This window comes from Cervus canadensis, chromosome 28 (genome assembly GCF_019320065.1).
Source record: "Cervus canadensis isolate Bull #8, Minnesota chromosome 28, ASM1932006v1, whole genome shotgun sequence".
Classification (NCBI taxonomy): domain Eukaryota; kingdom Metazoa; phylum Chordata; class Mammalia; order Artiodactyla; family Cervidae; genus Cervus; species Cervus canadensis.
In genome coordinates, this window is record NC_057413.1 from 25,911,655 (window position 1) to 25,920,070 (window position 8,416).

An 8,416-nucleotide genomic window follows, 5' to 3' on the forward strand; every position below is an offset into this window, starting at 1 on the left:
CCAGTCAGGATGGCTGCTATCCAAAAGTCTACAAGCAATAAATGCTGGAGAGGGTGTGGAGAAAAGGGAACCCTCTTACACTGTTGGTGGGAATGCAAACTAGTACAGCCGCTATGGAAAACAGTGTGGAGATTTCTTAAAAAACTGGAAATGGAACTGCCATATGACCCAGCAATCCCACTTCTGGGATACACACTGAGGAAACCAGATCTGAAAGAGACACGTGCACCCCAATGTTCATCGCAGCACTGTTTATAATAGCCAGGACATGGAAGCAACCTAGATGCCCATCAGCAGATGAATGAATAAGGAAGCTGTGGTACATATACACCATGGAATATTACTCAGCCGTTAAAAAGAATTCATTTGAACCAGTCCTAATGAGATGGATGAAACTGGAACCCCTTATACAGAGTGAAGTAAGCCAGAAAGATAAAGAACATTACAGCATACTAACACATATATATGGAATTTAGAAAGATGGTAACGATAACCCTATATGCAAAACAGAAAAAGAGACACAGAAATACAGAACAGACTTTTGAACTCTGTGGGAGAATGTGAGGGTGGGATATTTCAAAAGAACAGCATGTATACTATCTATGGTGAAACAGATCACCAGCCCAGGTGGGATGCATGAGACAAGTGCTCGGGCCTGGTGCACGGGGAAGACCCAGAGGAATCGGGTGGAGAGGGAGGTGGGAGGGGGGATCAGGATGGGGAATACGTGTAAATCTATGGCTGATTCATATCAATGTATGACAAAACCCACTGAAATGTTGTGAAGTAATTAGCCTCCAACTAATAAAAAAAAAAAAAAAAAAAAAAAAAAATAGAGAAATGAAGCAAAGAAATTTACCAGACCCACACATGACTGAAATTCAGGAATAAAAATCAAAACTGTGATTGAATCTTGACGAAATTCTCTTGTTGGGGCTCAGGGAAGTCTGTCCCCAAATATGGCACAATGGTATATTGATTATTTTTAATTAATGTTACTTATGAAGTGGCTAACGCAAGAGAGACACTCTGACCATCCTTTCTGTCTCCCTAAAAGCAGGATATAATCTCTCATGCAAAAGATGTGATGGGGACAAAATAGATGATTAAATAGTTAATCCCACTAGGGGACTGAAAGTAAAAAATATGGGAGACCCCTGTAAGTTAATGATGACTTGAGAAAGTAGGTTCGCTTAACCACAAAACCAAGCAGGCTTGCTTAGCAGCAAAACCATGCAACAGTAGCCTAAGACATGCCCCCAAACAATAAAACAGTGGTGGTATAGGACCCACATCCTGCCCAGGAAGGAGCTCAGGAAGTTAATGATCCCTAGGACATGCTCTCTGCACACGTATAAAACATTGGTTTGTAGACCAGCTTGACTACGACTACCTAGGGACAAGAAAACTCCCCCGCTCAACCTGCAGGAGGAGCTAATGATGAAAACAATATGTCTACCCAAGAAAGACAAAGAAGGTCTTCTCCCCCTCCCCACTTTACCTTTGATTATAAAATCGTAGCTCAGGAAGTTCTTGGGTCGGTCCGGGCATGTCTGGCTCACCGCCTTGTAAACCTCTCAGGTGTCCTATTCTAGTAAATCACTTCTTATCTACCACTTCGCTCTCTCGCTGAATTCTTCTCTGCACTGAGACTTAAACGACTATGGTACCAGAGCTCTTCGGAGCCCTCTGAAATGACAACAGTCAGTTCAGATGGACACCCTGCTTCTGGAAGTAAGACACACTTAGCACCAGAGACAGGAATTCAGACCAAGAAGCCCGTATAAACAAACTTCGTTGCTTCTTTAATTTACTACCTCAAGCCCAAACTGCCTTTAGATTCTTCACTATTGCAGCACCCCAAACCTAAGTTTTTTTGTCCTGTCAACTACTTACTAATTTGTTTATTTGTCTAAAAAGCATAAAAGCCACCTGCTCTGGCCACTTCTTAGAGTCTGTTTCTATCAGACCTTCATGCACGTGAGTTAGAATTAGTTTCTTTTTCTCCTGTTAATCTGTCTTGGGTCAATTTTATTATTAGCTCTGCCAAAAAGAACTCAAGAAGGATAAAAAGAGAAATTCCCACCCCCACTTTTTTTTTACCTTTTTTTCCTTGAAAGCAGATGCTTCTCATTCCACGTCTATTTGAGAAAAACTCTGTAAAGACATGTCAGTAAAAGGTATTCAGATGGAAGGGAGGCTCTTAGGGTTGAATACAAAAGGGACCAGGAAAGAATGAAGATAACGTACTGCCTTCAGTACTGAGGTTTCCAGGCCAAGGGGCAGGGGCTGAGGAAGCTACCAAGAAAGATACTTTCTGCAGGAGCAAACTTGCAGAATCTCTTTGTGGATTAAAAGTGCAGGTAACACTTCCATGCTGCAGAACAGCTGAGACAGATGGTTTTTCTTCTTATGAGTGTCATTATATTCACTTCACTTTAGGAGTCCTGCAGGAGACAAAGGAGAGCGTTGTTTTATTAATTCTACAGCTTCTTTTCCCCTCCTCCAAAGGGTCTCATGTTAAAGCAGTACTGTAAGAAGGGGAAAAAATTTCTAAATCTCCCTGAGCCAAAGCTACTTGAGAGAACTGGCCTTTTATTAAGTGGCAAGAAAAAGTTTAGAATTCAAAATCTTTCTTATTATGTCTGCCTCCTGTCTTGTCATCTTTATGATTAATTCTAGGAGACCAAGTTGTGTGTGTGTGTGTGTGTGTGTGTGTGTGTGCGCGCGCATGCACACACACTCGTGCCCTCACACATGCTCAGTCATGTCTGACTCTCCAACCCCAGGGACTGTAGCCCCCATCTGTCTGTTGTAGGAAGGGGGACCCCCTTCCAGGGCCCGAAGTTGGGCTCTTGTCTAACACTCGGAAAAGAATTGTCCAAGGAGACACGTGCTGACAAAGCAAGAGATTTAATTGGGAAGGGCACCCAGGTGGAGAGCAGGAGGGTAAGGGAACCCAGGAGAACTGCTCTGCCGCGTGGCTCGCAGTCTTGGGTTTTATGGTGATGGGATTAGTTTCCGGGTGGTCTTTGGCCAATCATTCTAATTCAGAGTCTTTCCTGGTGGCGCACGCATCGCTCAGCCAAGATGGATGCTAGCAAGAGGGATTCTGGGAAGTGGACGGACAGGTAGTGTCTCCTCCCACCTTTCCCGAACTCTTCCGGCTGGTGGTGGCTTATTAGTTCCGTATTCCTTATCAGGATCTCCTGTCATAAAACAACTCACGCAAATGGTTACTATGGTGCCTGGCCAGGGTGGGCGGTTTCAATCAGTGTGCTTCCCCTAACATGTCCATGAAATTTTCCAGGCAAGAATACTGGAGTGGGTTGCCATTTCCTATTCCAAGGGATCTTCCCAATTCAGGGATCAAACCCGCATCTCTTGCGTCTCCTGCATTGGCAGGTAGATTCTTTACCACTGAGCCAGAGGCCAAATCTATCTTTAAAAGAGGATTAAAGGGTATTACCTGTTGGCTGAAGTCCAAAGTGTCCATGGAAACAGAAAGGAAGATATACATATTTACAAGATATGGAGGCAATTCTGTTACCAGATTCAATGTCCTCACACCCAGAGCCCCATCTGAAATTTCTCTACACCACAACCCACACCACATGATGTCAGGGCAGAAAGGAGAGCGACACTGAAAACTTGTGATCCATGAAGCTCCTGCCACACAAATCCAGTATAATTTCATCACCCCGGGTCTCTTCCTGCATGTGTCCCAGGATCTCCACCCCACATCACCAAGCATTTCCCTTATAGCTACAGGTCATCACCTCTTATGTTTCAACTATAAGTAATCAAGGACTATTGATTTCTGGATTTCCAGGATTTCCAGGAAATCCAGAAATCAATAGGGGAAATAAAGGCTTTATACAGTGTCACTGAGACAGAGAACTGAGCGAAGCCATCTTTCTTCTTTTCAAAAAAAAGTCTGTGGCTGGGGTCTCAGCTGCAAACAGGCTCCTTACCTTTCTGATTCCTGAAGTGGGTGAGCAGCCCCACCTCAAGGAAGAGCAGACCCAGAACAAAGCCCCCTGTTCCACTCATCATCTTACTCTGAGCAGAGTCAGACTATGCCCCTGAGAAAAGAAGCTAGTTTTAGTGATTTTTATCTGAAACCCAACTTTGCTAATTGAGACTCTGAGACTGAGAGCTTCAAGAATGAGGGAGGGCAGCTGGAAGAACTAAAATAACTGACCACTGCTAGAGAAAAAATTTAAAAATCACACTGAGTAGCTACAAGGTTCAGGCACTTACTCTCTTAAATATCACAGCCCTGACATAAGGCCACATGACCTCAATGTCATGATGGATGAGAAGTCAGGGGTTGAATGAAATTAAATATCTTCTCTTAGGTGACAGAGTAAGGTTGGACTCTTCTCAAGTCAGGAAAAGTCCCTACATTAGACAGGATGTGCCCTTCAAACAACAAAGAACTCAGAGCAACAGTATTAGAAGTACAAGCCCAATCTAAGGCAGGGGACGGGTGCCCAGGGTCATGCAGTGACCATGACTTGAGATTTCATGGAGCTTCAGATTGGGGACATCTGTTTTCTCCTTGTCAGGCAGAATTGCCTCCCTCAGGGGTAAAGGTATTTGGAGAAAATATCACAGGATAAACTATTAGAGGATTTCTATCACAGAATAACACACGGCTCCCCCAATAACCTCAGCTGAAGGACAGGAGAACAAGGAGCCAATGAACCCATGGTGTAGGGAAGCAAGCCCCCTCCAAGGTGGGTGAGGAGCTTATGAGATCAGAAAGCTTCTCACTCCATTCCACTGTGATAGGGCTCGTCTGGCTGGGGCGCTCCACCTGGCAGATGTAGACCTCTCCACTCTGAGGAACTGATTCAAGCATCTCCATGGTCTGGAAGGTCCAGTCTCCATTCTGGATCAGGCCTGTAGAGATCACCCCAGCCTCCTCTTCATGACCGTTCCAGAACCACCTGACTTCAACGTGGCCCAGATAGAAACTGTTCACAGAGCAGACAGGAGGCTGTGGTGCTGCAGGGGCTGGGTCTTTGCAGGATACATGGTCACTGTTGGTGCCCCTAGGAGAGAAAAGGCAGAGGGAATAAGTGAGGGAGACAGAGTGACTCCCCCTGGCTGCCTTTCTGCCCCCAGTCTCTAGTCCCATGCTCGTCTTGGCAGACCTCTCTGAAAACTGGCCATGTGACCCAACAGGAATTAGAATCATGAGCCTAGACTTTAATTCTTACAACACGGGACTGTTAGACTTCAGAGAAGTGGAGGAAATTTATTTTGTTTTGTTTTTTCATAGCCCCAAAGAATTATTCATTATTAACTGATGTGTTTATCAATCTTTGCAAGGTATTTAGGGTTGACTAAAAAATTAGTCACAACCTGTAAGTAGAGAGTTATTTTATTTGGTAGGAATGTTAAGGACTCTGAGCCTGGGGAATGGCATCTCAGTGGCCCTGAGAAAATTGTTCTGAGGAGGTGGGAGAGGGAGTCAGGCTATATACAAGTTTACAATGAAGAGGACAGGCAGTCTAAACATAAAAAATTATTGTTAAGTAAGGAAAACCAGGTATCAAGTTAAGGAATTCAGTGTTCTTCTATGTATGGGAAGATGCAAGAATCTGGGATTATTGAAGTCATTCCTTTCATATGCATCTCTGCTATCTGGGGCCAGCATCCTGCATATTTACAGAGATATTTTTCTGTTTCGTAAATTCCCTTTGAGCCTTCCCACTTACACTGGAGGGCTGAAATAGCTGATGACTGTGATATCCTTAAGTTCCTTGTGTAGAGAGTGGCACTGTTTGTCAGCATGGCTCAGAAATTCACATTTGAGGGGCCAGAATTGCAGATAGCTGTTACATTTCTTTCCCACTCATATGGCAGGAAATATTTCATTTCACAATAACATATTACTAAATGCATGATTTCTGGAGCCAGAGTGCCTGAGTTCAAACACTTGCACTGCTTTGCCCAACTATAAATGGGATAATAATACTAATTAGTGTATTATGGTTTTGTGAGGATTAATGCACCTAAAACAATGGCTGGAACTTAGTCTTCAAAATACTTTAGATATTTACTATCTTCTTTTACTTCAGGAGAAAATGTGATTCAAAGCAGTGTGGGTAATTGGGGAACAGCTTGAGATAGATGAGAGATGGAAAAAAATTCCTGAGAATGCTACGCTCATACCTTAGAACACCCAATAAAGTGAACTAACTCTGGGAAAATGGGAATAGACAAAGGTGATTCTGAAGCTTTATGAGTTGAGTCCCAAGAAAAGCCTGAGCTCCGAAGGAGAAGGAAAGGAGCAAATAAAGTCATTTATTAAAAAAAAAAAAAAAAAAAACCTGAATTACACTCAGTTGATCAATTTCTCTCCTTTGCAAAATGAAGTGAAAGGGTAAGTGTTAGTCGTTCAGTTGTGTCCAACTCTTTGCAGCCTAATGGGCTGCAGCTCTGTCCATGGAATTCTCCAGACAAGAATACTGGTGAGGGTAGCCATTCCCTTCTCCAAGGGATCTTCCCAACCCAGAGTTTGAACCTGGGTCCCCCACATTGCAGGCACATTCTTTGCTGTATCAGCCACCAAAGAGGCCCCTTTTGCAAAGTAAGCAGTCTTTTTACTGAACTTATCATTTTCTAACAGTCTCTCTTTCTTTAAGCTGATGTTTGAGCTCAAGGTAGAGTCTGAGATTCATTAATACGTGTGTTTAGTGCTCGAGACAATCCCCACACCACCAGCAACAGTAAATACAATTATTACTTTTTTAAAGGTGAAAATTGTTGGGAAAGCGTTTCTACAATAACACAAAATGGCAGATTTAAGATTGACAGCAAATTTTCAATAACAATTTTGCAGTAATTTTATTAAATATAAATGTTTAAATTTCTGACATGGAAAATAACAAACAGAATCAAAATATAAACTACAAACAAGATAAAATACTGAATCGAATACCAGCAAAGTGTTTATTATAATGCTAGAGAATCCATAAAACCACTGAGAAAAACACAAAGATCTAAGAGATAATAAACTTTAGATAATTCTTAAAGTTGTAATAGATGTTTGCCAATAAATAGGTGAAAATGTTCAGGAACCTTAGAAATTAAAGACATAAAATAAAAACAAAATGATATAAAATGTCAACTATTTGGCAATACTGAAAAAGATCTAACAAAGGGAAATGTGAGGCAAAATATTCCCATTATAAAAAGAAGCAACATTAAGCTACTTAAATACAACTAGCATTATAAAAATAGTAACATCAATATGTTAAGTCAGTTAGTTCAGTCATTCAGTGGTGTCTGACTCTTTGTGACTCCATGATCTGCAGCACACCAGGCTTCCCTGTCCATCACCAACTCCCAGAGCTTGCTCAAACTCATATCCATCGAGCTGGTGATGCCATCCAACCATCTCATTCTCTGTTGTTCCCTTCTCCTTCTGCCTTCAATCTTTCCCAGCATCAGGGTCTTTTCAAATGAGTCAGCTCTTCACATCACGTGGCCAAAGGATTGGAGTTTCAGCTTCAGCATCAGTCCTTCCAATGAATATTCAGGACTGATTTCCTTTAAGATGGACTGGTTGGATCTTCTTGCTGTCCAAGGGATTCTCAAGAGTCTTCTCCAATACCACAGTTCAAAAGCATCAATTCTTTGGTGCTCAGTTTTCTTTATAGTCCAACTCTCACATCCATACATGACCACTGGAAAAACCATAGCTTTGAATAGACGGCCCTTTTTCTGCAAAGTAATGTCTCTGATTTTTAATATGCTATCTAGGTTGTCAGGGCTCTTCTTCCAAGGAGCAGGGCTCTTTTAATTTCATGGCTGCAGTCACCACCTACAGTGATTTTGGAGCCCCAAAACAATAAAGTCTCTCACTGTTTCCATTATTTCCCTAACTATTCACCATGAAGTGATGGGACCGGATGCCATGATCTTAGTTTTCGGAATGTTGAGCTTTAAGCCAACTTTTTAACTCTCCTCTTTCACTTTTATCAAGAGGCTCTTTTGTTCTTCACTTTCTGCCATAAGTTAAAAAAAATTATAATTTGGGAAGGTGATTTTAAAATCATTTCAACCATGTAAAAATAATACATCCTAAGAAAACCAAAAAAGGAAGAAAGTTAGACCTAAAAGACATCTCAGAAAGATTGGCAGGTGATTCTTTACCCCTGAGCAACCAAGGAAGCCCCTACCTTCTAAGAGCATAAAATTTAATGAAAGTGATGGACAAAACCCAACCACAAGAGGATTAATTTTACACAGGAGTCAGAAATGTCAGAAGAAAAGTGTGGAGTTCTAGAACGAAGAATAATTACGTTGGAGTGTCAGAAGTTCCTGAAGAATGACATTTAAAGATGTGAGCTAAAAGGTTATGTTGATATGAGCTAGAGGAAGAGGAGGTGTGTGTATG

General features: G+C 42.0%; 2 pseudogenes; one reads left to right on the forward strand and one right to left on the reverse strand.

The window, feature by feature from the left end:
• LOC122429260 overlaps positions 1-1,572 on the forward strand; it is a 10,489-nt pseudogene extending 8,917 nt beyond the window's left edge.
• A 34-nt stretch (positions 1,573-1,606) lies between these two features.
• LOC122429261 lies at positions 1,607-7,680 on the reverse strand (annotated as a pseudogene).
• Positions 7,681-8,416: the final 736 nt, after the last annotated feature.